Source organism: Marmota monax, unplaced genomic scaffold, assembly GCF_021218885.2.
Source record: "Marmota monax isolate L192 unplaced genomic scaffold, Marmota_monax_Labrador192_F-V1.1 WCK01_AAM20220418_F8-fsc00109, whole genome shotgun sequence".
Taxonomy (NCBI): domain Eukaryota; kingdom Metazoa; phylum Chordata; class Mammalia; order Rodentia; family Sciuridae; genus Marmota; species Marmota monax.
Window position 1 is genome coordinate 4,305,382 of NW_026695229.1, and position 24,231 is coordinate 4,329,612.

The following is a 24,231-nucleotide window of genomic DNA, read 5'->3' on the forward strand; positions in this document are numbered from 1 at the left end:
GATACTGGGATCCTGAAAGAATCTGAGGAAAAGTTCTACCCTCAGTGGGGGACAGGAAGGAGGGAGTCAGCTATGATGGCCACAGGCCCTGGGGTTGGGTGGACAGCATCATTGGTATTTGGGTATTAGGTATTTGCCTCCAGGCTGATCCAGGGCTGCTGCTTCTCTGCTTCCCCACAGCGCAAAGCCCCTGCAGCGGGAAGGGTGTATTTCAAAGAGCCATGAGTTTGTGGCCAGAGAATTTGGCAGTGGTGGCAGGGAACTTGCAGGACTAGTGGGTTTCTTGTTTTAAACTATAGTAGTTCTCGAATCATGCTCTTGCCAACTGTACACTGAAAAACCAACTTCCTCATCTTTGCCCACATTTGAAATCATCAGATATCTTAATTTCTATTAGTGTGTGAAACATATTCTCTCACTGTCTATATTTTCCTGTTTTCTAGAGAAATCCTTTTTTTTCCCTATATATTTATTGACCATCTTCTTCTCTAAATTTCCTGTCTATTTTTCTGGTCCTTTCTGTCTCTTCCTTATTGATCTGTAGAATTTCTTTAAATAAATTCTGGATCACAATGCAGAACTGATGTATCTATATCTAAATATCTAAAATATTTTTCTCTTTTGCTCATTTATATTTCAACTTGGTTCAAAAGATCCTGAATAGCACTTCTCTGAAGAGGCACTCATTCATGTGGCAAAGATATTTATTGGCAGTGTAACCTGTAATTGGGAAAAAGTTGAAGCAACCTAAATCTCCTTCAGCAGTAGAATGTCTAATTAAATTACATTATTTTCATTCTGTGGCTTGTTCCATAGCAATTTAAAGAAATGAAGTAGATCTATTTTTGTTAATATGGAAGCATATTCCAAATTTATTATTGAGTGAAAAAGCAGGTTACAGAATGATAGCTCAATATTTAACATTTATTAAAAAGACATGTACAGAAGTGACAATTCTGTGTGTGTGTGTGTGTGTGTGTGTGTGTGTGTGTGTGTAGAGGGGGGGGGGGGGAGAGAGGAAGGGAAAATGAAGTCTCTGTGGGCATATTGCTTTATTTGTATACTTATAAGAGTATAAAATGCTCCTATGAGTATCTTATGAGTATATTTTCTGGAGAAATATGCATAAATTGAAAATCATGAATCACAGTTCTCTAATGGAAAGAAAACAACACTTGGAATAGTAAGAGTCTCTCTATTATCTACAATATTTTTAAAAAGTTATAAGGAGATTGTTCATGAACTTTGTACAACTTAAACAGAAAACAGTAAAAGAGAAATCATTTTCATATTAGCAGTGGGAAAGTTAGAAAAGGAAACTTAGAAAGCTGAGAACAACAGTCAGAGGCTAAGTCACAGAAACAATTGACATTAATGATAACAATAATAAAGAGTGAACACTGGCCTGGCATTCACCAGGAGTCCAGCACTATACATGTAGTATCTCACCAAATGACATCAAAGGGTTGTTATTTCCAATAGACCCACCTGGGCCCAGCATTCCTCCTCCTATGTGAACTCTCATTAAGGAGTTTTCTCTAAACAGGCTGGCGTCTCCTTCAAGGAATTCTGGCAGATGAGATGCTGTCCCTCTCACTGGACTAAGTAGCCATTGTCAGAATCTTCTGGGAGCCTCAGCCCCTGCAGGGGCCCTCTGACAGGAAGAGCTGATGGGACTAGAGATAGCTGTGGGATCTGAGCTTTACCTTCCTGTTGTCTTATCTGGTACTTCTACCCAGGCTCTGCCCTGCTACCTCCACAGCCCATTCCCATCCCTAGGGTGGCAGGATTCTGTCCCAGTGCACACTTCCTCCTGAGGCTCTGTGACACCTTGAGGAAAAGATGGTTTCTTTCAAAACCCCAAATGAGATAGTTTGACACATGCTAAGCTCACTTTCTATTACTTCCACAGACACTCTGGGGAATATGACAGTGTCAATCTGCTCAGCTGATGTCAGACTGAGTTCATGGATCATCCAACCTAGATCCTGGCTATCAGCTGCTGTGATAGAAAATGTATAAGCAAATAGGTCCCTTTTCACTGCCTATAGGCCTCACTGGATGGATGCAGCACCCAGGAAGCCACCCAAACACACATCTCTGTTGAATTCCATAGGGAAGTTGTCTCTATGCCGAGTAGACCTCTAATCTTTCCATGACTTAAAAGAAACAAAGAGGATCATGGAGAGCATAGTTGCCATATGAGGCCGAGGGCTATGTTCTTGGGATTAAAAAAAAATCCCCAATTTTGATTATAAATTTTGCAAATTATATTTTTCTTTTTTTTTTCAAAACCTCTTTGGACAGATGAACATGCAGTAGCAACGATTAAGAGGGGAAGGAATAAAGGCAATTAGCATTTCGTAAACTATTATTTTGTTTGTGACGCTGGGCTGAGCACATTACATAATTTATAGCCCTATCAGCTAATTAAATCTCTATTCCTGGTTAAGAGATGAGGAAGTTTGGGTAACATTATATAAGTTAGTTGCTTCTCATTCAACAGGTGTTCCACCTGTTACAGGTCCTTGCTTATTCCTGTTGCAAATTACCACTGCTGAGGTTTTTGAAGGGCTGCTTTCAAAATTTCCTTTACAGATCTCTCTAGGTTCTGAAGAGCAAAGCAGCTGTGGAGGAGTGTAGTTCAACTGTGTTTCCAACTAGGATTTCCCTGGGTTTATTCTCCACATATTTGCTAGCAAAACTCCTGCTGTGTGCATCACTGGATACTGGATATGACATGTGACAGAAATTACTAGGAAAAAAGGAAAATCTCAATGATTGTATTCAGAAGTTAGAGGAGAAAAGAGAAGTGAGAGTACCAAAAGGAAAATATAGAATGCCACAACAGAAGGAAGTCTTGCTTTGAATCCAGGTCAACTAGGATGATAATGGAGCCTACAAGGCTGTACAGAACAATTTATGAAGAAGGAAGGCCTAGTTCCAGTTAATCATCTTTATGGGTGTCATTAGAAAGTTGTGTAACCTCTCTGAGCCTTCACTTCCTCATTAGAAAAAAAGAAATTATATTAACCCCCAAAGCATGGAGTGGTAATTTTACCAGAGGTATTTTCCATTGTTCTATGCTACCAAGAAGTAGATTCTCATTAACTACCTCTCCCCTTTACCCTTGCCACTATTATTTGAAAATGTGTAAGAAAGGTACCTTATAATAAAATGACCATGAAATGTATTATGTAACCCAAAATTTTTTGGAGATGGAAAGGGGCCACTATCAACAATCACATCAGGAAAATACACACAAACTAGAATTGACCTAGGAAAACGAGTCACTCTACTTATAGAGGCAATTAGGGAAATTTCTGGCCCAGGAAAACCAGGGGACTATGCTGACAAAAATGTTTAGAAAATTCTAAGAGTTAATTTGAATGGGAAATGAAGTCTACAGAATAATAGCAACAGACAGGTTTCCTTAAAGTGAACAGAGGCTGAGAAAGACTGCAATTTAGTTTGGGCCTGGGAAATAACTGAGTTAGTATTAGGAAGAGAAACTGGAGATGGGAACAAGAAAAGAAAGAATAAGGGATCCAGATCTGAAAGGAAACTACTTATGTACCATTTGCTTCTCTGTGTTTTGGAGTTCATTATAATGTTCTTGCATTCCCAGCAGCTGGAGATAGTTTATACTCTTGGTGGTTCATTTTTAAATGGGAGGGGGATGAAGGGCAGCAAAGCAAGCATATTAAGAAAACAAGGTTACATACAGATCCAGAGTGGCTAGTTTCAGAAGCCCTATTCATTCATCAGGAGGTGGTAGAATTTTCTAGGATCCTCTAGGATTTTGCCTTAGAGATTCTTATCTAGCATGAAGACAGATGAAGGGCTATAAGGGGCTAGGCCACTTCTCTTGAAATTATAATATGTCAATCCTCCACCAACAGTAGCTTTTCCCAGGCATTCAGCAGTCTAGCGGCTTGATATTTGTGTGCTCTGTGGATGATGCAGTCCAATGCCCTTATTCAAAAGGAGTCCTCATTATAATGCTCACTGCAGTGGACCTGTAGGCAGACGGAGAGATCAGAGAAGACAGGAGAAAATGGGGTAGGCTTCACTCTGCCTACATGCTGAGGAGACTAGACAGACGAAAGTGGGTCCCAAAGTAAGGAGGTACATTTTCAAAAGACCAGGGGGACAAGACACACTTTATATGCAAGCATTTTCCCAAAACAAACAGAAATTAAACAAGAGGGGTGTACAAGTATAAAACACATTAAAAGAGCTGGGGATGTGTGCTTAGGATAAGTGAGGCCCTGAGTTCAATCTTCAGCATGCGCATGCGTGCACACACACACACACACACACACACACGAACACACCCACAAATATAGAAAATCAAGCAGCTGGAGTTACATAAAAATAATGAAGTACTCTCTAATAGCAATTAAAAATAATGGAGGAAAATATTTCCCAGTCAACTTTGACGTCAATGCAGTAGGTTTTTTTTTTTTTCAAAAAGCTTTGATTTTGGAGAAGGATTATCTATTGAAAAAACAGTTTAACACAAGCATATCTTACTTTACTTTAAAGCCAAAGCCACCTAAAAAATTTTTAAATGCATTTTTAAAATGTTGGTATAGACAGTGCATTTTTATATTTGTGTATATGCATATGGGAGGGTGGTGATATGTCCATAAAGCCTAAAAATGTGGATTTTTCATAAGTGAACTATGTATCTTCTTGATAGCATTATCCATATCCATCTATATTATGGACACTCTGTAGATCCAATACCATTTTTATTATTTTATTCCAACTTCCTATTTTCTATCAGATTTCAATCTTGGGATTTGTGGCTTTGTCAAGTATGAAACTTTCCTGGAAAGAAACTCCTATATAGTCAAGGGATTACATCAGGATTTTAAAAATAAATCTTATATAATGTTAGTGTTGGAACCTTTATTTGTGTTATTTTTCCTTAGTATGTGCATACACACACACATAATGGAATGTCCTTCTGTCTATTAATTTTTCTTCACTCTTTAGTTTCTTTCTGTATATTTATTTATAGCTACCATTGACCATGTCCCTGCTGTGCCAATAGTAATTTAGGAACCTCACACATATTGTCTCTATTTTTTTTTAAAAAAGAGAGAGAGAGAGAACCTTTTTTTTTTTTTTTTTGGTAGATAGACACAACCCAATGCCTTTATTTTTATGTGGTGCTGAGAATCGAACCCGGGTTCCGCCCGTGCTAACTGAGCACTCTACCACTGAGCCACAATACCAGCCCGTCTCTAATTTTTTAAGAACACTGAAATATACTATAATTTCTAGTTGAGGAAAACAAATTTTTAAGAGTTTTCTCCATGTTCACAAATCTGGTCAATTAATCTCTGTGTATTCCCAATCCACCCAATGTCCAAATTCTATTAGTTCTTCCTCCTGATATTCCCATCCCACCCTCTCCATCACAGCTCGTTCTGCTCCTGCTGGAACCACTGCTGCCTACAAAATTGTGGGTATCTTCGAACCAGGCTGGGCCTCTGGCCTCACCTTCCTTCAAGCCACCACAGCCAGAGGGAAATTAGGACATCATTGCAGGGGCCAATAACTTACTTAAGATTCTCCAGCCTTCCACTACCTACAACATAACATCCTGTGGTGTGGCATATGAAACCCTTCATGATTTGGCCCTGGATTACCACTTTGCAAGCATTTCTCCTCCCTCTCTAATTTACATGCCTATCTGTGATAAGGAGCTACTTCAAGCATGTGATTCTTTCTTTTTCCTGATATTGTATGTGCTGTCCTCTCTTACTGATACTCTCCTCCCTCTCTTCTACCATCCTGCTCTTAAAACCTGTCCAAGACTCAGTTCAGGTTCTCCTCTCCACCCTTGACCTTTTCAATCTGCAGAGGAGGAGGTGTATAAGGAGGGGTGAAGAGAAGACACCTGTGTAAATTACATCCTCTTACCTGGTAAGGATAAAACTGATCAGAATATGACATGTATCCTAAAATACCATAATTTCTAGAAAAATATGTGGTTATATAGGATAATTGCTTGTCAATCTCGATAGATGACTGGTCCCACAAGGACAAAACAGTGGTTGTGGCAGCTGGTTTCTAAGATGGTCCTCAATAATCATCATCTCCTGTGTAGTTCCTGGTATAATTTTCTGTCTCTATCCCTCATGTCAGGATTGGTTTGTAGGACCAATAGAATACACCAGAAGGAATATATGTGACATTGTGGTTTCTTCTGTCCTGCGTTCTCGTTCTCTCTCTCTCTCTCTCTCTCTCTCTCTCTCTCTCTCTCATCACTTGCTTGGGAAGAAAAAAGCTGTCACATCTTGCAAGTACTCAGGAAGTTCTCTAAGAGGTCCATATGGCAAGGAGCTAAGGCCTCATGTCAGTAGCCACATGAGTGAACCATCTGGGGAGTGGATCCTCCAGCCCCAGTCAAGCCTTCAGCTGACTGCAGCCCCCTCTGATATCCTCAGGGAGCATCATGAGAGATCCTGATCTGAAATCCAAACTAAATTGTTCTTGGATTCTTGACCCTCAGATGCTGAATGAATAATAAATGCTCATTATTCCTTTAAGTCACTTAAAGGAATAAAAGGTGTCAGATTTGAGCAAGACACCTTTTATATTTTCACACCTAGTGGATCTATGTCAGAGATTTATTCTGGGAAAGAGCTTTAGGTCTGGAAAACTTTGAGGACCATTGACTTAAATGTATGGCCACCTGCTGCTTTTTCTTTGAACAATTTTATTATATCCTAATAGTCGAGGTATAACTATAGGTACCATTTTCAGACTGGAGTGCTCTGGGTTCAAATCTCAGCAATTATTTTTCATGTATTCATGAATAAGTTCTTAAATCTCCATTGCTTTGTCTGTAAATTCAGAATGAACAGTGAAGGCTGATGCTATTTTTTATTGGTGTATTATAAATACAAATAATAATGAGATTCATTATGCCATCTTTGTACATGCACATAACATAATTTGATCAATCTAATTCCCCAGTACCTTCATTTGCTATCTTTTTCATAGCTGAGTAGTCTGTCATTGAAGAGGAAAGCAATCCTTATGAGGTCAAGCTCATTCAGGGCAGTACTACTTTAGAACATATGGGTTTACTGTAATCTATAGTCTTAGTAATAACTTCATGTTGTGATGAGCATTGGAAAAGCTAATGCATATAAAAACCTAAGCCAGATTCTGGAACATAATGCTCATGTAACTGATAATAGTAATATCAATTTATTTTATCCCAGAGCTAATCCCTGATAGTCCTATACTTCTTAGGTAGGGCCTGGTGATCATCCTATGTATTCTTATATTGGAAAAAATAAAAATTCAATAAAACTGGGAAATGAAGTGGACCATGCCTGAAATCCCAGTGGCTCAGGAGGCTGAGGCAGAAGGATTGCAAAGTAAAGTGCCCCTCAGTTCAATTTCCAATACCCCCCTCAAAAAAAAAAAAAAAAAGCAAGGGAAAAAAAAAAAAAACCTAGGGCATGAATACAGATTAGCTCCATCTTCCTCTCTACATTTCTTTCCATTTTAAAACTTGATGTTCTATATGTTTAGAAGTGTGTTTGAGGCCCTGCTATGTACTAACCCTTTCTACCAAAGCATTTTCTCCCCACAGTCCTGCTCTGTACCAGTTCACACAGGGCAGTGAGCATTGGCTGCCAAAGAAAGAAACCTGTTGAAGGGAGGGCCCAGTCACTGACCTAGCCAACTTTGTCCTTCTCTGATCCCATTTGCCTTTTAACTCCTTTTCCTTCAGAACCACTTTCTTCTGCATTTATCTTGGATTCCAGGAACAAGGGACCTGGTTGATAAGCATCTTTATAACATGGGACCGAAACTACCCCTAAGCAATGAGAGCCTTGCAGAACAGATCCATGATGACACTGAGGCTGCCCACTGTCCTTCAGCAGGAGCAATCGCCTCAAGATGGAAACCAAGTCACCCCTCCAGCAATGATGACCTTACCAGAGCTTCACAGAGCCAGTTCTGAGATAATGATCAACCAGACCACAGCCTAACCAAGATGACCTACTCCACTAGCTTTGCAAACCCTGCAATTGAGTCCCCCAACCCTTGCTTTTGTTTCCCTTTTCTATAAAACCTCAGTTTGTTTCAGCCTCTCGATAGACCTTTGGTTACTGTATCCCTTTATCTATTTTTCCCAGCACAGAAAAAAAACTGTTTAAAGCTCCTTTTCTGCCCTTAACCACTGCTTGTTTATTTGATTGGCATATTGGGATGGGTAGCCAAGCTAGGTTTATTGGGACCACCAGGGCCAGGACCTTTGTACAAGGACTCTGGTAATAGGATGAGCTGAGAGAATTGATTTTATGAAAATCAAAACTAGAAAGCAGAATACAGGGTCATCTAAGCTAGATAGGAAAAAAAAAAACACAACAGGAAATAGTAATGTTTTATACAAGTACAGTTTGGCTTTCGTAAGTTACCCAAGACATACAGCCATCTGTTGATAACCGACCAAGCAAAAAATGTTTCAACATAACTTCAGAAACTTTTTCAATATTTTTACCCCCGACATTTGTTTTTCACTGATTTTATTCCTTTTGATTTATTGTAATGTTATGGTGAGAAGTTCTAGATTTGACATACTGAAAACTAGATGTGCATTCTAAATGTTCACATTATGTTGCTTGTTACAGATAAAATCACTAAGTACCTTCTGCTTCAATTGGGATAGTTCCTGGACTGGCAGAAAGGGGAGAGATGGAGGAGAGATGACTGGATCAACAAGAAGCCTCTGGCATTAGCCAAGCCTGCAGCTGGGCATTCCCTTCTTGGACTTCATTATCTGGGGACATCTCATCTGGCTCTGCCCCTCATGTTGATTTAGAATTATGAAACCAAGACGAGGAGAGGAAGGTGTTACCCATAATTTAGGGGGATTACAGAAGGACCTAAATGATGGCAGCAATTTCCATTCAGAGGTTTAGAATTACCACATGGTGTGATCCCAGAAATGGGAGATAATTACAAAAGTGGGATGGTTTAACTGCCATTTCCCCCACTACAGTTTCATAGCAAAAGACCTCAATTGTCACCCTAGGAGGAAAGAGGGTTCCAGAATTGCCAGCTTTTGACTTGCTGCAGAAACTGTTTACTTCTCTTTTGCTTTCTTTGCATCTCAAAACTCACAAAATCCACAGAGACCCAGGAAAGAGTGCTTAAAATGAGAGTAAATATTTTTTCACATGTGAGCCTTTGGGGGAAAAAGACAATAACACCCTGCTCAGCTGCTACTCTACTCACAGATGCTTCTAAATGGTCTAATGTAATTCCAGTGTTGGATTAGTCCACAATATCTCCATCTGGGGTGCTAGGAGGGCATTCTATTATAAAAGTCAAAAATCCCTGGTTTGAAAATTCTAAAATATACTGATATGTTTATTTTTGATGGATCACATTACTGTTAAGAAGCTAAAACTTCTTTTAACAGGTGAAAGACTTTTCCATAACTCTAACTTTATTACCAAGTATTTGGTCCCAGAAAAGGCCCATCAGTCAGTGAAAATTTTAGTGATAGAATCTAGCCTCTGACTACTGCAGAGTGAAGATTGCTAAGATCCACCCTGATCATCCCTACGGGAGCTAAAAGGCCATTGAGTAACAAGAAAAGTAAAAACAGTGAAAAGGGTAAAGTAAGGAGCTGGGGTTGTGGCTCAGTGGTAGAGTGCTTGGCTAGTACGTGTGAAGCACTGGGATCCATCCTCAGCACCACATAAAATTAAATAAACAAAATAAAGGCATTGTGTCCATCTACAACAAAAAATAAATAAAAATTTTTAAAAAGGGTAAAGAAAATCTAGGAAATAAAACAGAGTGGGAGAGTAAAAAATTTCATAGCAGCATCCCCTGCTAGCATGCCCTAATAGTATTAGACTTCCCACATCTAGTAATTACAGCCCATTGTATTCATTATTGAACAGTAAGCAATAAATATATTGTTCAGTAAAAAACTGTTCAATAAACTGAATAAGCAACAGTAAGTCACCTCACTAGATTATGATGTTTGTCTAGTTTGTGGGTAGCTATACTTCTACTGAATGTGCTGGGGAGACCAAATCTGCAGTGTTGGGTTGAAATCCAAATCCTAAATGTTAATAGGATATTGACAAACAACTGTTAATCTCATAGAAAGTAGCTAGCATAATAAGGAATGTGTAAGTTCATTTTCTGTTGCTATCACAGAATACCACAGACTAGGTATACAATAAACAATAGAAGTTTGTTTGGCTCACTGTTCTGGAGGCTGGAAGTTCTAAGAGAATGGCCAGGGCCTCTGTGCTGCATTCCAACCTGGCAGAAGAACACACACCTGGGAGAAAGAGAGGAAATGGGATGCAACTCATCTTTTTTATCTGGAAACTTCTCTTGTGATATTGTCATTAATCCATTTTTGAGGGCAGGGCTTCATGGATTAATCACCTCTTAAGAGCCCCACCTCTTAATATAATGGCAATTCAATGTCATAAGAGGTTTGGAGGGGACATTTGAACCATAGCTAAGTGGTGGTAGAAAATTGAGGTAACTAGAAATGTTGGCACTGGAAAGAAGGTATAGAGGAATCATGATGGCTGTCCACAAATAGGGGAAAATGGCCATGGGCCAGGCAGGAGAACTGGAAATGAGTTGCTCCAATAGACACACTAGGCGTTGTGCATCCATGTTGTTGCACTTTCAAAAACTATAACTGTCCAATGTTGGAATATACTCATGTTCTTCAAGGAGTGAAAGAGAACAGCAGATCAAAGAGGGCAGAGATGCAATTCTTGGATTGGATGAAAAAGTGAATAAGATCAAAGGTTTCCAATGGTGTTACCAACTTCTCCTCTTAAGGCAACCAAAAATGGAATGACACCAGGGAACTGCTACAGAACCCCTAAATGCTCCCACACCGCAAGGACTCTTTTCCGTGTTGCTGATATTCTGCTAAGTGGTGGTAGAACAAGGCATAACTGGAACAGGATCCCATGTCTAAATAAAGTGTTTTGAAGAAGATTGATGGTTTCCAAAGTGAACCTTTCACAGAAAACCAGGGAGTGGGCTCTGGGTCTATTGCCTCAGCAGAGCAACTCTTAACATTTTCTATTTCACATATTGGGCCTCTGTGTAAATCTTATTTGTATAAACTTTTAGACAGTTAAAAATATTTAAACCGCTGGCCTAGATCGCTTCCAAAATTGGGTTCAGTTCTTAGATTTCTATGCTTTTGTATTGCATGACTAACACTAATATCATTTCCTGACTTCCCTTTCATTTTTTTTTCCTTTTAACTGTCTATTTCTGAGATTAAAGCAAATTCTTTGGGCATAAACTGCCATTCAAGAAATTGCAGAATTGGGTTCTAGTCCCCAAAGCTGAATTTGCTCTAGGTCACAGCATAAAGCTTAGGAATGTGTTAGGACAGAAATAGAAGCAAAGGAAGGCTATTCGTCTGTGTTGTATTTTTCTTTTCAATTTATGGAGGACCTTAATTTCCATTATTATATCTGATTTTAAAACAACCCTGTAAAGAAGGTAGAGCAGATAAAATTAATTATTATTCAAATGAGTAGACAGAATCATATAAATTTAGCACAAGTAGTGTTTCATGAACAAGGCTCAAAACTAAGTTTCTAGATCTTTGGTGTAGTGAATTTTCTATAACCATGTAACTTTAAGTAGTTAGTCTGGTACTAACAGCTGAAAACTCTAGAAAAAAATTTTTGGAAAAGAAACTGGAATTTAACTCTTTTGCTTAGAAAAACAATATTTTCAACACGCATATATGAATATGCCGCAATGTAACCCACTATTCTATATAGTTAATACTCACCAACAAAAAAAGAAGGGGAAAAATAACAGAAAACATTATTTGTTTTAGAATTCAGGTTTTGTGGGGCATTTTTTGGAATCTGGATTTTCATAAGAATATGTCATAATTTTTAAGAATTCTGGTCTTCTGATGATTCTTTGCTATCAGAATTTCAGCTGGTAGCCTTGAAGTCAAATCCTCTTTTTAATTTCTAACAATATTTCATTAACCACAGTAGTGTCACTAAAATAGAGCAAACATTTCAGAGCTTTCCAAATAAAGCCATAAACATTGCATCAAGTGAAATTGCCATCGATACCTTGGGAATTGTTTAAATCTCCAATTCTAAATGGATAGAAGGGAAACAAGGGGGTTCTTATTAGTTGGCCCAGGTATATTGTCCAGGGCTCAATCCTGGGGAAATTGGAGCCAAGTAACAAATGATCAGTATTTACTTTCCACTTGTTATCAAGGAAAAATTCATTACAAATGGGCAATGGTCTGTACCAGTTCTTCTGAGAAAGATATTACAAGAGGAGCAAACTTCAAATTAATCTGCTTTCAGATGTCTTGGATGTGACATTTTCTTCATATTGTTGGAGAAGTTTAAAGGAAAAGTCATTTAAAGATTGAATAGATGTCTGAACATTTGATAACTTGAGAGAAGATATTTGATCCTTTCCTTCCCAGTTTCAATAATAATAATAATAATAATAACAATAATAATAGTAATAATAATAATTAGCCAAAGAATATTTACAATGAGGGAACAGTAAAATTATTAATCATTGTCATCACAAAATTTGCCTTACTGCCATAAATCAGGAAAAGTTGCCTTGCAACTGATGGAAAATTCCAAGAATTTCTACTAGATGTCTTACAGATGGGATCAAGTTTTAAAACAACACCAGGGCTGATATGAAACACCTCCTCAGAAAGCCAAGAAAGCAATGTGGCTTATATAAGGCAACAGAGTAGAAAATAGAGCCCAGCAATAGTCTCTAGACTAGAGACCGAGTGATGGTATTGGGATTAGGTACTGACACGTGTAATCAGAAATATACATATCCACGTGCAGTTAGTAATAGTCATACTAGTAGATGAAATTTATACTTGAATTTCCAGGCATTGGTCTATATGTGTTACATCTAGTGGATTCTTGATTCAAATTCAGATCTTTCTTTAGGCTGGGAGAGTGTTCATCTATGCTCCTCTGAATTATTTCTGTTTTGTTTCATATATTATTTTTTCCTTAGGCTCTCTGTTACACTTTTTGTAAATAGCTTTTCTTTGATTATTGTTTTTCCTCAGCATTTTGTTTCTGAACCTGGCCTTCCACATCGTTAATTATATTTCCAATTTCATGGACTTTCCAGGTGGATTCCAAGCTCACCTGTGGAAGCCTGAAACCTCCCAATACTCCTAAAATCAGGCTGGCTCTTTTCCAAGAGTTACTTCCTGCTATGCCAAGGACAGTTACTGGCTTCCTTTCTTTATCACTTTCTTTATTGCTACTATTGAGTAGCAATCCCTTAAGAGTAATGAACATACCTCACACCCAGGTCATGGCTTATAAATAATAATAATAATCATTCTTCCTTAAAAGAGCCTGAAGAAATAGCTGATTCATAAATGAAGCAGCAAAAATACAAGACAAGTCTGGAACAGCTTACTGATCCAGAAACTCTGGACACATCAAAACGCTAACAGTGCCATTTTAAAGGAATTCCCACTACCAAATTGAGTGACATTTAAATTTTAAAATAAATGATAGTAATAATGGATTACAACACACCAAATAAAATGGGAAACTGTGAGTCCATTGAAATATTAAAATTAAAAAGTTTGATAAAGAATAGGATATATATATATATAAAATCTTATATATATATATATATATATATATATATATATATATATAAAATTTCAAAATGTCTCTCTACAAAATACTTCTTATACACAAATGGAAAAGATATAACTCTACAGTGGGGAAGACTAAAATTCACCTCCTTAATCAAATGAATAAAATGAAGATCATCAGTCATGAGAAAAATCAAAACTGTGAATCACCTGATAGGATGCTATCCATTATACCAAAACATAGGCTTCATGAAATAATATAGGAAAATTAAATCCAGAGCATAAAACAAGGTGATAAGTTAGTAAACTAATCAGCTATAAAAATAAATGTAAATAGGTTAAACTTTTGTGTTAAAAAAGTATAGTTTCAAATTAGATGTATGTGTTTGTGTGTGTATGTATGTGTGTGTGTGTGTGTGTGTGTGTGTGTGTGAGAGAGAGAGAGAGAGAGAACCAACAACATATAATCTGATTCACAAAGAAAGAAGTGCAGGAAGTTTGAAACTAAGCCTGAACAAAACTCAACAACCTGGAAAATATAAACAAGAACAAAGCAGGAATCAAGTGCAAAATAATGTTACTTTCATTTCAGTACAGATGGGAAAATAGTAAGAAAATTAAAAACATTGGATGTACCATTTCCCAGCAAACCATGTGCACATACACATTCATAGCACCCCATCTGAAGGAAATATATTGGGAATGATAGATAAAATACTATTAATAAACATAACTATTGAAAGGATTTGCTTCTGGTAAATCTTGAGCTCAAGTACTGGTTTCATCAAACTGCAAGACTGAGTTTTTCTCATGAGATAAAGACATGGGGGTAGAAACATATGGCTAGAAACAGACTTAAAAGGAGTTAGAAGAGATGGTCTTTCAATCAGAAATCACCTACCATAGGAAATCAGGAAATAAAAACAAACAAACAAGCAAATAAACAAACTTTCATGGCTTTTTACGTGAGTAATGACCACATAGCTACTTAAGAACCCTAGCAATCAAGCCTTGTTCCTCCTCCCATTCACACATATCACCATCTCCATCTATCAAATACAGATAAATAAAAGTTTGGTTCTTCATCACATCATATTATCACCTGGGTGAGGAGGATGAATTCACAAGGGCCTGGAACAAGAATGTGGTTATGAAAATTTCTCCTCCTTCGGCTGATCCTTATTTTGCTGTCCCTGATGTTAGTCAATACTGGTCATTGTACATATCCATCCTGAGCCTGTATGAATGACCAAAACTTAATAGGATCTTGCTGCATATATCTCAGGAAATACCAGTCAAAGAGTGCTTCCTCATATTGTTGCAAATAAAGACTGCATTTGCTCCCAAAGCCTGAGGTTGAGCAGGCCTTGGCTACATGGCGTGTAGCAAGGGCAGTGTGTCACTTGGAAGAAGACAGAGGAGAGGAACAATTGTCCCCTCACACTAAAGGATAACCATTTTAATTACCATTCTTAGTGTTTCAAAAGATATTTAGTGCAATTCAGTATCTATTTCTGATTAAAAGGAAAAAAAATAACTTCCCAAAATTAATGAAGAGAATACTTCCAAAACATGATAAATCATATTTATCACAGACCAGCCCCAGGGTAGATATTATATTAAAAAATAATATATGCGCTAAAATAAGAATATAAAAGTATGTAATTTACTAATACTTCTTTCTTACTTTTAAGGGCTTAGTGAATTTAAAGAGATAGAAAAAATAAGAACTAAATCAAAGAATAGAATAAATATAGATAAAATATTGTCACACAATTATTTTTCTTACATACATCCATGTGTTATTCCAAAGTTTTATGAAAATTAATAAGAAAACTTATTATAGCATCTCATTACAAATAAACATGTGAAAATTAATAACTTTTTAAAAAACCAGCAATAATAATATATTTATATGCATGAATGTGTTTTTGTGCATCTGTGTATGACCGTATACATAAGACCCTTTTTGTAATCATGAGAAAGAGACAAAAACAAAACAAAACAAAACAACAACAAAAAAAACAGCGTATAGCATCTAGGGATTGCTCCTGAGAAGTGCCTGACCTATGACACATTTACAAAAATTTAATAGGAAACATAAAAATATATTTGAAGAGGTATAAATAGATATCACACTCCTTGAGAGAAGCCTTAGTGTTGTAAAGATGTCAATTCTACTCAAGTTACTTCATAAATTTAATGAAACTAAAGTGAAAATTCCAAAGAGATGTTTAAGGGCAGGATGGGTCTTGACAAAAAGATTTGAAATTGAACTGAAAAAAATTCAATATGCTAAAGTCATCGAGAACTCTTTAAAAAGAAGAAAAATTGGGTATTGATAGAATAGGATACCTTTTCCTTTGTGAAATATAATAAAACATATTATAACAATGCAAGTTTTAAGATACTGTAGCATTGGTTCTAGAAGTAAGGAGTTGGAGATAGTTGAAAACTTAGACACCTACCTCTCTTCTTCTCCCTCTCTCTCTTTCTCTTATGGAAATGTAAAATGGTGGGAACATTTCAGAAGACAAAGTGGCAGTTTCTACAAAACTCAACCTTCACTTCCCATATAATCCAGTAATTGTGATCCTTGATATTGCCCAAATTAGTTGAAAAACTTATGTTTACACAATAGCCTGAACATAGATATTTATAACTTCATTTGCAATTGCCATGCTTGGAAGAAATCAAGATGTCTTCCAGTAGGTGAATGGATACATTCATACAACAGAATATTATTCCATGCTAAGAAGAAATTGGCTATTAAGCTAGGGGAAAAATAGGGAGAATTCTAAATGCATATTATGTAATGAAAGGAGATGATCTGAAGAGGCCACATACTATGCGGTTCCAAATATACGACTCTGTCAGGCCTCACTCTGAGAAAGGCAAAACTATAAGGGCAATAAAAAGATAAGTAGTTGTCAGGGGATTTAAGAGAGTCAGGAAGAAATACAAAGCAGTGGAGCAAGAGGATATTTTTGGGGCAGTGAAATCATTCTCTTTGATATTATAATAATGGATATATGTCTTCGCACTGTTGTCCAAACCCATATAATCTCTAACACCAAGAGTAACCCTATTGGAAAACTACAGACAGAGGGTAAAATGATGTGCCAGGTGTGGAGGTGGGGTCTGTATGGGAAACCTCTGTACCTTTCACCCAGTTTTACTAACAAAAGTGAGGCTCTGGGTTCAGTCCCCCACACTTCCCCAAACAAACAACAAAAAGATTAAAAGCTTTATAATTTGCCACATTTTAAAACATTTACTCAGAAGTACTTCTGAAAGTAGAGCAAAGAAGAGAGTGATACAAATTCTTTTGAGGAAAAGCTAGTGAGAACTGCTTGATCTATCTATAATTCTTTGTTTTCAACTAGAGATTTGGAATATTTCTTGCTCAGTACTGAAAAATCTTTTCCATTAAACTTGTGAGGTTTTTTTTTTTTCTTTTTTTTTTTTTCCATACTGAAATTAGCTAAGTGGTGAATGAGGTCTCCTTAGGATCAACACACTTGGTCCCTGTTTGACCTTTTGGCCACCCTGGCAGAAACAGTTGTCCTGTTCATTGAAGTGGCTGGCACAAGCACTGTCCATGTCATGTATCAGCATGTGTTTCTCAAATATTAAAGGGGAATATTTCTTTGAGTAATCATTAAATAATCACTTTAGCACTATTTGGTCAGTTGAATATTTCTGGATTTTAGAGATTTGGTGAATATCTTCCAATGTATAATATAAGTGATATTTAAAATCCAGGAAGAAATAACACATTTTCAATAAATATTACCTGATGTATTCACTTTGCTATTGTTGCATAACCAATTTCAGTAAAGTTGATAGCTTAAAATAACATACATTTTTTTTTACCTTATAGGCTCCATGGATCACGAGTCTGGGCATGGTTTATCTGGGGACTCTGTCAGGCCTCACAAATTTAAACAGGGTTTTCATGGGTTTTTGTTCTCATGTAGAGGCTCAAGTGGAGAAGAATTATCTTCTTAGCTCATTCAAGTTGGCAGAATTTATTTCCTTGCAGGTGCAGAACTGAAGGTTCTCCTACTTGCTACTGTGCACCAGAGAATCCCTCCTGCAAAAAGAGACCACTTACACTTCCCTGCCATGTGGACCTTTCTGTTTTGGTTGGTGGCCTGATCAAGCCAGGAAGAGTCTTTCTTTGGAGGAAGATTGTTAGCATGACAGAGTCTTATATAACAAAAAGTAACACAATCCTGGGAGTAACTACCCATCAACCTTGTTATATTTTATGATTTAGAGGTAAGTTACAGGATTAAAAAGCTGTTATGCCTAGTAGGTAGAACATGGGAACCACTTTAGAGTCCATCTTCAACATACCTACTGAGCTTCAGGAGTTAATACTGTACACATAATACCTACAAATGCCAAATACATTAGCAACTATTTTCAGACCTGATTGATTAAACTTATATCCTTGCTACACCATTCGCCAAAACCAGCAAAAACAAAACACACAACTTTAAAATGCTAAACATAAAAAGCATATTTATATTTTGGGGATTGGGAGGACTATTAAAAGTGAACTTCAAGCTGGGAGCCGTGGCACACATCTGTAATCCCAGAGGCTTGGAAAGCTGAGGCAGGAGGATCGTGGGTTCAAAGCCAGCCTCAGCAAAAGAGAGTCTCTAAGTAACTCAGTGAGACCCTGTCTCTAAATTAAATATAAAATAGGGCTGGGGATGTGGCTCAGTGGTCAAGTGCCCCTGAGTTCAACCCCTGGTACCCCACAAAAAAAAAAAAAAAAAAAACATCAAAATTAGAATACAAAATTGAAGAAATGATGGTAGAATTTAAATAAAAATTTTTAATGTCACTAAATATCACAGACAACATTGCAACCTATATGGCAAAGTATTAATATCTTAAAATATAAAGGATACCTACCAATTAATGAGAAGTAAACACAATAATTAAAAGACAAACAGAAGCCACATACAGACAAATCACAGAAAGAAGAGATACAAGATACAAATAAGCAAGATTTACACTTAAATTCACTAGTATCAAGGAATGGTAAATTAAATCAAAGAGTTGTGCCTTCATGATGTACAAAGATTGCAAAGTTAAATAATGCTTTGTTTTGGCTAAAGGTTGGAAAAAGGGTCACTCATATGTAACTTCTATCAAATCTGAGGTCACTGTTATTGCCTTTCTGGGGATCATTTCATCCATTTACAAGATAGCTACAGTTGTCAGATTTGTGTCAGGCCAGCTCCAGAGGAAAATCTATCAATGTATACCAGGAAATTTAACACTGTTCAAATTTTTACCAAAATATCCATTCATGGGAAGTTAAGGCAAAAATCGCAACTAGCCATGAAATATGTTCAGGTCAATTTGGTTTTTGGTAGCTAAATATTGGAAACCACCTAGCACTGATTAAATAAATTACAGTTGATCTATGGAATTTCATACTAGAATTTTATACTATAATTTGGTGACTAATATCAAATATGTTTAACAATTTAGAAACATATTTGTAAAGTGTTCACTGAAAAACTAAAAGCACAGAAGAGTACAATCCTTCCTCAGTATCCATGGGGGATGCTGAGGTTCCAGGATCCTTATGGATACCAAAATCAATGGAAGCTCAAGTCCCTTATATAAAATGGTGTTGTACTTGCAGATTACTTATGCACATTCTCTTATATAATTTAATTATATCCAGATCATTTATAATACCAAATACAATGTAATGCTATGGAAATAGTTGTTTTGCTATATTATTTAGGGAATAATAACAAGAACAAAAAGTTTATGCATGTTCGGTACAGATGCAATTCCTTTTCTGAGTACTTTTTATCCCCATATGGCTGAATCTGTGGACCTGGAACCTCGGGATACAGAGAGCCAACTGTATTGATAATACTTACAATTTATTTGTAGACAAAGACACCAGAATGTCAAAAGTTTTTATATACTGATTGTATAATTACTGATAACTTTTTCTCCCAATATTTTGCTTTCTTTGAATTTTCTCTAAACATGCATTATTTATGATAAAAATCATACATTTTATTTTAAAACAAACTAAGTTTATAATAATATAGATAATTGTGTTTCTATTCCCCAAGTAGATTTATAAATCAATATCACTTTGCTTATTTCTGGATTTAGTTATGTGGCTGGTCACCACCCGATTGGTAAATTTTTGGAGTAGTTTATGATAAGATTTAATTATTTATCACAAGGGATAAAAGCAGGTTAATTATAAGAGCTACCTAAATTAAAATTAGGTTTAGCATATGTGTTTAAATGATTTAAATCTATTTGAGATTCAAATATAAGTTTCCCACATTGCCAATTTACTGATTAACCAATTAGAAGTTTTTAAAATCCACTATCTATAGCAAAAAGAGGGGTGATTGGAAATGCTGATTAAATGACATCTTCAGAAATAATTATTCTTTATTCCAATATATCCTTTCTGGCAATATTGTGGAGAACTTCTGAAGTACAAGTCTAAACTTTACCCCTCTTTAAGGGTCTCCAGTGCTACACTGATGCCCAATTTTTGTTGAATTGTTAGACAATAACAGAGCAACTGAGAACATTTTGAACTTGCGCATTGAGCCTTTGGAGAGTTTTCTGTGCTGCAGACACCATTTATAGGGTTTTCTTTTGTAAGTCTTGGTTTAGTTAATTTTCAAACCACAAGGAAAGAGGAATTTTTAGTAATAATGCAATATAAATGGCATTACTTATGTTCTCTGTTTCAATACGGTAGGAACTAGGCGTGGGTCAGGCCAGCCCCGTCCTTGGATCCCTCAAAAATCTTGAACTGCTGCTCCAATGTGTTGGGTTTGGCACAACCTGCAAGACCCTGGGCCAGGCACTGTTTCCTCTTTGATTTTTAAGCCCCTGTGTATTTCAAGGGAAACTTAATCCATATGTTTCTGATTCATTTACACTTAACTCATCAAAATGTTGTCTTGAAGGAGCTATTTGATATCCAACAAATCTTTGGAGCCCTTTTCTAGAGGACTTTGAAAATCTTTATTTTGATCCCCATAGAAAAGAAAGTTACTCTTTTAATGTGCGCATGTGCATGTGTGTGTTTCAATAAGCAAATTTAGACCCCTTAAAGCACAAGTTCAATTTAAAACTAACAAATAACATGTCAGCCCAGATTTTTAACTCGGTCTAATGTCCTATGTACCAATTAGAGTCTCTTGGGGGGAGGGGGAGCGGAGGATTCTCACTCTGATCTAAACTAGTCCCAAGCCCATGAAAATGTTCACCATCTGTTAGCAATATAGGACCTAGATGCGGCTGACAGTCATTGCCCTAAGTCTTTGGTTCCAATCCACAGGGAACTATTTAGGATTATTTTGTTGTTACCATGCTTTTTTTTTTTAACCTCTGATGTTTTGGGTTAAAATTTTATGCCCTAACCTTAGAGAAGAATGAAGAAATACAACTGCCAAGGGTCTGATAGTTGTCTTGCCAATATCCTGGATTAAGGCTGCTTAACTAGCTTAATTTATACCCTCAGAATCGACCAGATTGTTGGTTTTTAAATTCTCTTTCACTAACTCTTTCACTGTTCATGGAAGTGGTTCATTTTTCCTTTCTCCAAAAATATACAGTATGACAAGTTGAGAGGGTATTTTCTGCCATTCAAATCAGTGAAAGGGAAGCTGATGTCAGAAAGGAGAAAGCACTTATGTTACTATCTCCTGAGCGACAAGCACTTTATATATTTATTCATTCAATTTTCAATACAATTTTATTAAGGACCCATTAAATCCCAGTGTGGTGGGGACTGATAGACAGAAAGAAAGAGATGGACAGGATGAAAGGCCTAGATGTGCCATGGCCAAGTGATGTGGATGGAGCTGCCGTGATTCGTGGCATAAAAGGAACAGATCAAGGATGGTATCCCCTGCTGATAATGACAACTAACAGTTATGGAACACAGGCCACATGTCAGACACCATGCCAAGTATTCTTTAAACATCATCACATCACATCCTTACAAAAACTCTATTTTCCCCCCATTTTAAAGATTAGAAAACTGTCAAAGATGTGCTTTGTAGACAGTCCATGTGAGCCCAGAGCTTGCACTCCTAACCGTCACAGTAAATGACTGCCACTCTCATGTCACTCATTAAGTTGACTGTGTTAAGCCAGCCAATGCACCAGTCCACTTTTACCCAGGAGACTTGTTTAATTGTAATCCTCACAACCACCTGTAAATTGGCTATGTTAATCTCCAATGTTTAGATAAATAAGCTGAAATTCAAAGGTTAAAAAGAAAACATGTTCAAGGACAGGTACCCAGTGGGTGGCAGAGCCAAGATTTTCACCTGAGTCAGTCTGGCTATAAATCTAGGATTCTTTACTTACTACAATATGCTTTCTCACATCTGGTACTCAAACCACCTTCAAATATATTGAATTTGCTCTCTAAAGGCATACATTCAAGAAAGAATGGGTTGGAAAATATATGCTCCCTTGTACTAGCCTGTTTCATAATTCACAAAGTAAAAAGATGAGCTGTTGTGAGCATTTTCATCTTTTGTTTTCATTTAACGCATTTGCCAAGGCCCCAAGAAGGACTCACACGGCCCTTTTAAGGACCTGTCCTTTCTATGACTGTTAGTCATCTGTCTAGTGTACCTGGCCACCATGTTTGGGTTGGGAGGCGTCTTTTTCAGTTCACTTCATTTTGCATTCCTATCACCTGAATATGGCACTTTTCAGAGTCCCTTGCAAAATGCACAAGGGTGAGTCTTGAGGCCTCGTGGTGGTTATTAAATAGCACAGGCAGAATTCTGCCTTTTCAGTACGGTGTATATAAAGGCAAGTCTGTAGGGAGAAAATGGTAAGCCTAGATACCTGAGCAAGGGTGATGACAAGCTCTGGGGAAGAGCCAAACATTTCATCCCATCCAATCTTGAGTAATACTGGAGCGCCTTGACATATTCCTGGCACAGCTCAGGAAGCCTACCCCTCTACCTTGACATGCTTATGTGCAAATAAATGCAAGCATTGCCCAAGTATAATAATCACAGAGAGTTCTGTGTAATGAGGAAAATTGCCTGTAAATATCTGACAGCTGATTTAGGCTCCATTTGAAGTGGTATGAAAATCAACATGTTCCATGAACTTACTCTTGCGTCAGAGTCTCCTGGAGTAAAAGCTATTCCCTAGTTAGAAGCAAGACACTTTTAGTAGCTCTGTTAACCACTTCAGGGTCCAGAGATGGAGGAAAGAATGAGCCAAACACCAATACACCCTACTAAGACATTGATTGCGTCTTTTACTGTGGGCCACAAATACAGTCAGTAAAGAAAGGAGAATTCTCAGTAGAACTCATTGTACTGGAGGAATGAGCCAAGTACAGTCTTTTTCTTCCCTACAGACAGGACTCAGGCCTCTAGCTTAAACCTAGGAGTAACAAGGAATCTGCTTTAAACAGCAACAATTAATTAGCAGTAATTGTGGCCTCATCTTCACTTTCTTGTCTCATTTGAGTCTTTGACCCAAACCTTTTCCATAAAAGTTTCAGAAGTCTAGAGAGAGTTGGTCCTCTTCAAGCCCCTTTCTCATTCTGCACCATCTTACCTTCCCATCCTCCTCTCTTTCCTCTTCATAAAAAGCTATTCTGTGGAGATTAGTCCTCCATTGGTGAGCTGGTCATCCTCAACCTGCAAACACCTGAGGAACTTGCTTTAGGACCTAATCTTCAATGAAGGATTTAGCTTCATTTCTCATTTCCTTTCACTGGAAAACAAACAAACAAACAAAAAAAGGTCATTGGTCTCATTTCCTTTAGCTGTTCTTGCTCTTGCCCTTTCTTTTCATCATGCTTTGGCACACGGAATGCTTTCTTTTCTCCCTCACTCTCAAGCTCCCTCTACCCCACTGAACCTACATTGCCAAAGTCACTGTGAATCCCCTTCTTGTTGAATTCAAAGACAAGCCTTTATCTCTAGCCTTGGTTGACATCCATCCCAGTGGTACTTCACCTTTCTGACCACTCCCTTTGACAAAGGTCTGATTCTGTGATTTCTGCAATTCCTGCTCTCCTAGTTTCCCTCTCATTTTCTAGCCACCTTTTCCTGGTTGCTTTCATAGATCTGAGTTCCATTCTTTCATTTCTCTCTTTCTTTATTGGTTCTTTCTAATTATGTGTGAGAGCAGAATCCATTTTGATATGGAATATATCTTATTTTAGTTACAATCACATTCTTATGGATGTACATGATGGTGGGATTCACTGCTTGGTTTTCGAGTAAGTACATTGGGAAAATTATGTCAGATTCATTCCCACTGCCTCACAATCACCTGGGAGCTTATAAAACAGGCAGCTTCCTGGTCTCCTCCTCAGACTCTTGATATATTTGGACATAAATATTATACATATAATCAGGTGTGTATTTGGAAAGAAAAATACATCTACACAATTTGATCCTCCTGAGAGCAATCCCCTTCATGACTACCATGACCTACCCATGATGCCTCCTCAATCTTTCTTCCTCACTCAGATCTCTCTCTCT